The sequence below is a fragment of the Bos taurus genome, chromosome 5, assembly GCF_002263795.3.
Source record: "Bos taurus isolate L1 Dominette 01449 registration number 42190680 breed Hereford chromosome 5, ARS-UCD2.0, whole genome shotgun sequence".
Classification (NCBI taxonomy): Eukaryota; Metazoa; Chordata; class Mammalia; order Artiodactyla; family Bovidae; genus Bos; species Bos taurus.
In genome coordinates this window covers 51,107,643-51,117,085 of record NC_037332.1, presented here as the reverse complement: position 1 = coordinate 51,117,085, position 9,443 = coordinate 51,107,643, and positions in this window count along the sequence as shown.

Genomic DNA, 9,443 nt, shown 5'->3' with positions numbered 1-9,443 from the left:
CACGGCTGAGCAACTGAGCACATCCACACAGTAACTGAACTGGGCTTCCTTGAGTCCGGTTTCCTCATCTGTGAAATAGAAACAGTAATTCTTAATCACAGGATTCTTCTGCAAAGTTTAAAGTAAACAGATAGTAAATACATGTATTTATTTTACAAGTTAGACTTATTGTTATGGACCCAAGAGATTTAATTCTCTCATCAGTTTATATTCACATCATAAGAAATAAATTCATTTGGTTGTTTTCATTTATTTATTTCATTGTTTTGGGGGCTGAATATGAATAACATGCTGTGTGTTAGACCACACAGCCAATTTATTTCTGTTGAGCGCTTCAAAAATTTCAAGAGAGATTATATTGTTTACTTTGATATTAAAGTGAGCAAAAGAACTTAGTGGGTCTGAAAGTAAACCCATTTGTTATAGAGCTTCCCACACAGTTCCTCTAGATATGGTAACTGTTATTTCTCTTCAGGCTTAGAGGAAGACTTTTAAAGACAATCTGGATGCTGCTTTGCATGGATCACCTCTCTCCTGATTTTCTCAATTAGAAAATATTGACCTAAATCAATACAGTCTCCTATGGGACATGTCTTCTAACTCTAAAACACATTTTCAGCTGGACACAGATGTGTTAACTGCAATGAGTTAGGGCTAATCAGGAAGGATGGGAGTGTGAAACCATATGTGCCCATTTGATAAAAAAGTAGTAGGTTGAGAGGTGGGAAGAATGGGCTAGAGAAGAGGCCATAGGAAGAAGTCTAGACAGAGAGGTGGCATTTGATATTCAAGAACAGATTAACAAACAAGAGATGACATTTCTATTCAGGGGAGACAATGGACTCCAGGAAGTTCCAGTCAGTGGAACTGGTTGTTCACCCATGTGGGCAGACAAAGCTCCTACATACAGGGACTGACAATCGGGCACTATTCTAATATGCCTATATTTTAAATTTCTACATAATATATTCTATACGTTTTAATTCTGAAAATTAAAGCTTAAAGGATTCTTTGAGAATATACATTAAGAAATACATGGATAGTATGTACCAAGAGGTGTTAAGGACTAATTATTTCTGGACTAAGTAAAATTCTTTAAAAAGAACTGTGAAAATGAATTGATTTCAGGAAAAATAATTCAGAGAGAATTATTGATGACAAGGAAAAATAATAGAAGCTAAAATAAATTTAAAGTTAAAATCATAACAGCTGTTAAATGCATAAACTAAACTTATGAGTTTAACAAAGTTTAAATCTCCAAACACTTTAGATTATAAATAATAATTAATATATAATTACTGATAAAAATGAGTAAGAAAGCACTGTTTGTTGTTCAGCTGCTAAGTCACGTCTGACTCTTTACAACCCCATCAACTGCAGCAAGCCAGTCCTTCACCATCTCCTGAAGTTTGCTCAAGGTCATGTCCATTAAGTTGGAGATGTCATCCAACCATCTCATCCTCTGTTGCCTCCTATTCCTCCTGTGCTGAATCTTTCCCAGCATCAGGGTCTTTTCCAATGAGTTGGCTCTTTGCATCAGGTAGCCAAAGTATTGGTGTTTTGGAAAGCACTTAAACATTTGCAAATAAAATTTCTTGTTAATCCATTCAACTAACAGATCTCTCATACATTTTATTCAACACAGATGTCCATATTCTGTACCACATGAGCCCCTTACTCTGACCACATAGATCAATCACCCTTGACCACAGGTGCATGTGTGAATTAGATACATCTCCTGCTCCAAAAACAGTGAATCTGTATTCTTTTCAGTGACTTCGGAGGTGGTCCCAGCAAAAAACACAGCAGAATCAGAATATACCATGCATATATGCTTTGCAGAACCACATAGATTCTTTCTCTTTAGAAATATAACTGTGACACATAAAGAGAAAGTATGTATTTGATGATAGTGTATAGTGAGACAGAAGCTAAAGAGACACAGAGAATAAGAAAAGCAGCAGAAATCATGAGACAGCAGAAGATGCAAGGAAGCAAAAGCTGTAAGAAAAAAGAATCTCATTGATGTGTAGAATTGGAGTGAGGTAATTGGTTGAAAGAAGCAGGAGAAATATTAGCAGAAACATAGAGTAGATGTGTCTGGATAATACTTAAGCATTCTAGAAAAAGGAAACAAGATACATCTGCTGCTGAGATTAAGCAGTTGCAGATGCCGAAAGTCTTTTGAGTTTTCAAATGACATTCTAGGTTCCGTGAAACTAAGCCTTTCCTCTATTCCCATAGCCTGGCTTTGTGGTTGAAAATCCTTTCTCTCTTATTTTCTCATGCACTGTTCTTTGAACCCCCACTGCCTATCTAAAAATATCTAATATCTAAAATAATGAAGTATCTAAAAATAATCGAACCTAGTACACCACGGAAAGGAGTTTGGACTTTAATCTAAAACAATAATCATAAAAGGGATTGACATTTTCATTTCAGAGAGAAGCCCCTAGGATCAATGTGGAAATACGCTGAAAATGCACAAAAGGCAAGATTATATTTTGGAAACTGTTTTGAATCATTGAAAGATTATGATGGGGTGAACAGTGAACTGGGAAGTTATGAAGGGGGATGAATGAACAGAATTTAACTCAGCTTAGGTGTAGTAAGTGAGGGAGCAGGATTAAGCAAGTTTGATTCTTAGTTTCCTCATCTGGGTAACCAGATGGATGGTATTGCCCTTCATTGAGAATGGTGATGTATGAAAAGGATCAGTGCCTTTCTGGGGCAGAGTATTAGGTGCCAGTGAAACTTCCAGGTAAAGATGTCAAGTAGGAGGTGGAGTGTTCATATCTAGATCTCACAAAAGAGCTCTGGAGTTATAAATTTGGAAAATAAGGGCTTGATATCATGAGTTTCAGAGAAATCTGAATAACAATTTCTTGGTTTATTTCCACAGCACCAACTTTAAGAACACACTTGGACTAGCCTGTGTTACCCTAGGGAAGCTGAGACTATCAGTTCAGTTCACTGGCTCAGTTGTGTCCAACTTTGTGATTCCATGGACTACAGCATGCCAGGCCTCCCTGTCCATCACCAACTCCCGGAGTTTACTCAAACTCATGTCCATTGAGTTGGTGATGCCATCCAACCATCTCATGCTCTGTTATCCCCTTCTCTTCCCACCTTCAATCTTTCCCAGCATCAGTATCTTTTCAAATGAGTCAATTCTTCACACCAGGTAGCCAAAGTATTGGGAGTTTCAGCTTCAACATCAGTCCTTCCAATGAAAGTTCAGGACTGATTTCCTTTAGGATGGACTGGTTGATCTCCTTGCAGTCCAAGGGACTCTCAGAGAGTTCAAAAGCATCAATTCTTTGGCGCTTAACTTTCTTTATGGTCCAACTCTCGCATCTATACATGACTACTGGAAAAACCATAGCTTCGACTAGACGGCCCTTTGTTGGTAAAGTAATGGCTCTGCTTTTTAATATGCTATCTAGGTTGGTCATAACTTTTCTACCAAGGAAAAAGCGTCTTTTAATTTCATGGCTGCAGTCAACATCTGCAGTGATTTGGGAGCTCCCCAAAATAAAGTCTGCCACTGTTTCCCCATCTGTTTGCCATGAGTGATGGGACCAGATGCCATGATCTTCATTTTCTGAATGTTGAGTTTTAAGCCAACTTTTTCACTCTCCTCTTTCACTTTCATCAAAAGGCTCTTTAGTTCTTCGCTTTCTGCCATAAGGGTTGTGTCATCTGCATATCTGAGGTGATTGATATTTCTCCCAGCAATCTTGATTCCAGCTTGTGCTTCTTCCAGCCCAGCATTTCTCATGATGTACTCTGCATATAAGTTAAATAAGCAGGGTGACAATATACAGCCTCAACGTACTCCTTTCCTTATTTGGAACCAGTCTGTTGTTCCATGTCCAGTTCTAACTGTTGCTTCTTGACCTGCATACAGATTACTCAGGAGGCCGCTCAGGTGGTCTGGTATTCCTATCTTTTTAAGAATTTTCCACAGTTTGTGGTGATTTACACATTCAAAGGCTTTGGCATAGTCAATAAAGCAGAAATAAATGTTTTTCTGGAACTCTGTTACTTTTTCGATGATCCAACAGATGTTGGCCATTGGACCGCTGGTTCCTCTGCTTTTTCTAAATACAACTTGAACATCTGGAAGTTCACAGTTCATGTAATGTTGAAACCTGGCTTGGAGAATTTTGAGCATTACTTTGCTAGCATGTGAGATGAGTGCAATTGTGCAATAGTTAGAGCATTCTTTGGCATTGCCTTTCTTTGGACTTGGAATGAAAACTGACCTTTTCCAGTCCTGTGGCCACTGCTGAGTTTTCCAAATTTGCTGGCATATTGAGTGCAGCACTTTCACAGCATCATCTTCCAGGATTTGAAATAGCTCAACTGGAATTCCATCACCTCCACTACCTTTGTTCATAGTGATGCTTTCTAAGGCCCACTTGACTTTGCATTCCAGGATGTCTGTCTCTAGGTGAGTGATCACACCATCGTGATTATCTGGGTCATGAATATCTTTTTTGCGTAGTTCTTCTGTGTATTCTTGCCACCTCTTCTTAATATCTTCTCCTTCTGTTAGGTCCATACCATTTCTGCCCTTATTGAGCCCGTCCTTGTATGAAATATTCCCTTGGTATCTCTAATTTTCTTGAAGACATCTCTAGTTGTTCCCACTCTATTGTTTTCCTCTATTTCTTTGCACTGATCACTGAGGAAAACTTTCTTATCTCTTCTTGCTATTCTTTGGAACTCTGCATTCAAATAGGTATATCTTTCCTTTTCTCATTTGTCTGAATATCCTTTGTATTGCATCTTAGCTGTAATGTTGTACACTGTATAATTCTGAGACTAATGACTTTCCTTGCCTCAATGAGGTGGTCTCCACATAAGGCTATGTATAGGACCATCTAGTTTTATGTATATAAGGCTAGGACTAGAAGGGAAAGTAAAATTTCCAGGAGTTCTGATGTTGTATATTCCAGAAGGTCTGAGTTGGAAGGTTTAGAAGGTTTCATGTTCATATCTTAGCTGATATTACAACTATATTCCTTTCTGTATCCTGTAGATAAGTAAATTTAACTGGTGTGTCTATTATAGTATTTCTATTAATATGAACATTCTATTGATATTTGTCAAAATGTAGGTTATACAGGGTGATACCAATGGATTGGTAGTAATTGAGGTCAGTGGTGTGCATAAGATCACTCTGAGAGGAAAAATTAATAAAAGAGAGAAGGGAATAAAATCCTTGGAAATATTAATATTTAAGCAGTAGGTGAAGAAACTGAAAGCCGCTCAGTCATGTCTGATTCTTTGTAGCCCCATGGACTATATAGTCCATGGAATTCTCTAGGCCAGAATACTGGAGTGGGAAGCCTTTCCCTGCTCCAGGGGATCTTCCCAACCCAGGAATCAAACCCAGGTCTCCCTCATTGCAGGTGGATTCTTTACCAGCTGAGCCACAAGGGAAAGAAAAGTCCAAGAGTAGAATAAATGAATGATGGCAAAATCTCAGGGATTAAACAACTAGATGACCTCAAATGCTGAGGCTGAAACTCCAATATTTTGGCCACCTCATGCGAAGATTTGACTCATTGGAAAAGACCCTGATGCTGGGAAGGATTGAGGACAGGAGGAGAAGGGAACAACAGAAGATGAGATGGCTGGATGGCATCATGGACTTGATGCACATGAGTTTGGGTTAACTCCAGGAGTTGGTGATGGACATGGAGGTGTTCTGTGATTCATGGGATTGCAAAGACTTGGACAGGACTGAGCAACTGAACTGAACTGAACTGAAACAACTAGAAAGGTAAATTGAGTCATATTTGCATTTCATCATTAAACTGAGACAGATATTTCAAAATGATAGTAGACAAGTTTTCTTGTTGTACATGAATACATGCTCATTTGCTCACTGTTAGGTTACTTGATGCTGTGAAAGTGATGCACTCAATATGCCAGCAACTTTGGAAGACTCAGCAGTGGCCACAGGACTGGAAAAGGTTAGTTTTCATTCCAATCCCAAAGAGAGGCAATGCAAAAGAATGCTTTAACTACTGCAAAATTGCATTCATCTCACACGCTAGTAAAGTAATGCTCAAAATTCTCCAAGCCAGGCTTCAGCAATACGTGAACCGTGAACTTCCGGATGTTCAAGCTGGTTTTAGAAAAGGCAGAGGAACCAGAGATCAAATTGTAAACTTCTGCTGGATCATCAAAAAAGCAAAAGAGTTCCAGAAAAACATCTATTTCTGCTTTATTGACTATGCCAAAGCCTTTGACTGTGTGGATCACAATAAATGGTGGAAAAATCTGAGAGACATGGGAATATCAGGCCATCTGAGCTGCCTCTTGAGAAATTTGTATGCATGTCAGGAAGCAACAGTTAGAACTGGACATGGAACAACAGACTGGTTCCAAATAGGAAAAGGAGTACGTCAAGGCTGTATACTGTCACCTTGCTTATTTAGCTTATATACAGAGTACATCATGAGAAACGCTGGGCTGGAAGAAGCACAAGCTGGAATCAAGATTTCTGGGACAAATATCAATCACCTCAGATATGCAGATGACACCACCCTTATGGCAGAAAGTGAAGAGGAACTAAAAAGCCTCTTGATGAAAGTGAAAGAGGAGAGTGAAAAAGTTGGCTTAAAGCTCAACATTCAGAAAACAAAGATCATGGCATCCAGTCCCATCCCTTCATGAGAAATAGATGGGGAAACAGTGGAAACAGTGTCAGACCTTATTTTGGGGGGCTCCCAAATCATTGTAGATGTTGACTGCAGCCATGAAATTAACAGATGCTTACTCCTTGGAAGGAAAGTTATGACCAACCTAGATAGCATATTCAAAAGTAGAGACATTACTTTGCCAAAAAAGGTCCGTCTAGTCAAGGCTACGGTTTTTCCAGTGGTCATGTATGGATGTGAGAGTTGGACTGTGAAGAAAGCTGAGCACCAAAGAATTGATGCTTTTGAACTGTGGTGTTGGAGAAGACTCTTGAGAGTCCCTTAGACTGCAGGGAAGTCCAACCAGTCCATCCTAAAGGAGATCAGTCCTGGGTGTTCATTGGAAGGACTGATGCTAAGGCTGAAACTCCAATACTTTGGCCACCTCATGTGAAGAGTTGACTCATTTGAAAAGACCCTGATGTTGGGAGGGATTGGGGCCAGGAGGAGAAGGGGATGACAGAGGATGAGATGGCTGGATGGCATCACCAACTAGATGGACATGAGTTTGGGTAAACTCCAAGAGTTGGTGATGGACAGGGAGGCCTGGTGTGCTGCGATTCATGGGGTTGCAAAGAGTCGGACATGACTGAGCAACTGAACTGAATTGAGGTTACTTTTCTAGAAGATTGATAATAAATGTTCAAAAAAAGATGGATTTCCTAATTTTCATCTGGAAGGTTAGAACTAGCTCATATTCAATTCTATTCAGAAGTTAATAAAAGACAGCATTAATAATAATCTCAAGGTTACCTTTTTCTACTATTTAAAACATTTAATGAGTAATGGGTATTGTACGTTACCTGCAATGTCTCATTTAGATATTATAACTACTCAATGAGGAAATCACTTGTATTTCTTTGTTTAAAGAAGTGGAAACTGAAAATTAGAGAGGTTAAGTAATTTGCTGAAGTTACCCAAGAAGTGACAGGGCAGAGATTCAAACAGAGGGCTTTTTGACTTGAGAGCCTGAGGCTTAGCTACTAGTTGATAATGCTATGAAAGCATTATTTATGTAATAAAAGGTTTAATTTATCAGTAATTTATTAGTGTAATTTTCAGTGAAGACAGATTTTGTAGGCACATTACACTCATTCCTACATTACAGGTGTGCTGCAATTTTAAAAGTTCTACTTGAGATAGTGATTGCAGCCGTGAAATTAAAAGATGCTTATTCCTTGGAAGGATAGTTATGACCAACCTAGACTGCCGGGAGCCATCTCCCGGCATATTGCATATTGAGTGCAGCACTTTCACAGCATCATCTTTCAGGATCTGGAATAGCTCAGCTGGAATTCTATCACTGCCGGGAGCCAGCGTGAGGAACTCCACCTGTGGCAAAGGTCATGAGGAAGGAGGCTTGGCATACGCAAAGGCGGGATCGAGCCTCAGGAGTCCCCCTGGAAATTCTCGAGCATCTACCCTCAAAACCAGAGTCTGCCTACTTTATTGCTTTGTGCTCTCACCTACACCTCTGACTTTACAGGGGGCTGTCGCCCACTACCTCTCTCTGAAAAAAAGAGTTAACTTACAGCTCCAGTTAATAAAGTTCCTGGGTCCGATAGTGTTTCAACCTACAAACTCCTTTGGAAGTCCTCTAGCCTGCCTGAATAGGTTTTTCCGGCCACATCAGAGCCTCCCAACTGTGAGAGGCATGAGATGTTCTAAACTGTCTAAGTACAGATTCTTTTGAGCAGTTAAAAGATTGATTAGAAATTGTATTGGTGAAGGGATTTTCACTTGTTGGGCCAATGTTTGCTGCTAAGTCTCCATATCCTTTACCTGCTGTGTCCCAGTCCATCCTAAAGGAGATCAGTCCTGGGTGTTCATTGGAAGGACTGATGTTGAAGCTGAAACTCCAATACTTTGGCCACCTCATGTGAAGAGTTGACTCATTTGAAAAGACCCTGATGCTGGGAAAGATTGAGGGCAGGAGGAGAAGGGGATGACAGAGGATGAGATGGTTGGAAGGCATCACCAACTCAATGGACATGAGTTTGGGTGAACTCAAGGATTGGTGATGGACAGGGAGGCCTGGTGTGCCGCTGTTCATGGCGTTGCAAAGAGTAGGCCATGACAGAGCGACTGAACTGAACTTGAGATACTTGAAAACGATAATACATATTTGAAATATTTTGGTACTAAAGAGAAATGATTCTGTTTTTGCAATGCTAACTCCTGAGTTTATCTGATTTCTTAACTTGTGAAATCAAATACTATTTTTAGCTCTGCTAACTTGTCTGGTTTTGCCATAAAGCTATGCATTGTTCCCAGGGCAGCACAACTTCTCTGGGCTTATGTATGTGTAAAACATTTTTCATTTTTTTTATTATAAAAGAAATTTACAGAAGACTGGCTATAGGTAATTGTTGTACAGTAAGAAAATTTTGGCATATCAAATCATTATGGGTTGCTTTAATGAATGAATTCCAATTGCATTCCCCAACATTAATAGATGTAAAAGACTCTAAGAAGATTGATTTTGAGTCAGTCATGCCAAAGTAACTAACAATGAAAATTTTAAATTTCAATAGAAATTTGACTACATAGGGAAAGGCACTGGACAGGATCTTGATCCTAGATTACTAGACAGTTTTTAGAAGCTCATTTTTAAAACCTCCCTAGAACCTCAAAAATAATGTCTGCTACATAGTCCCATTTTTTGCCAAAGTTTTTGTTTTTATTTGCTAAACTCATATCTTTTAGTACAGCTGTCAAGTTTCCCAG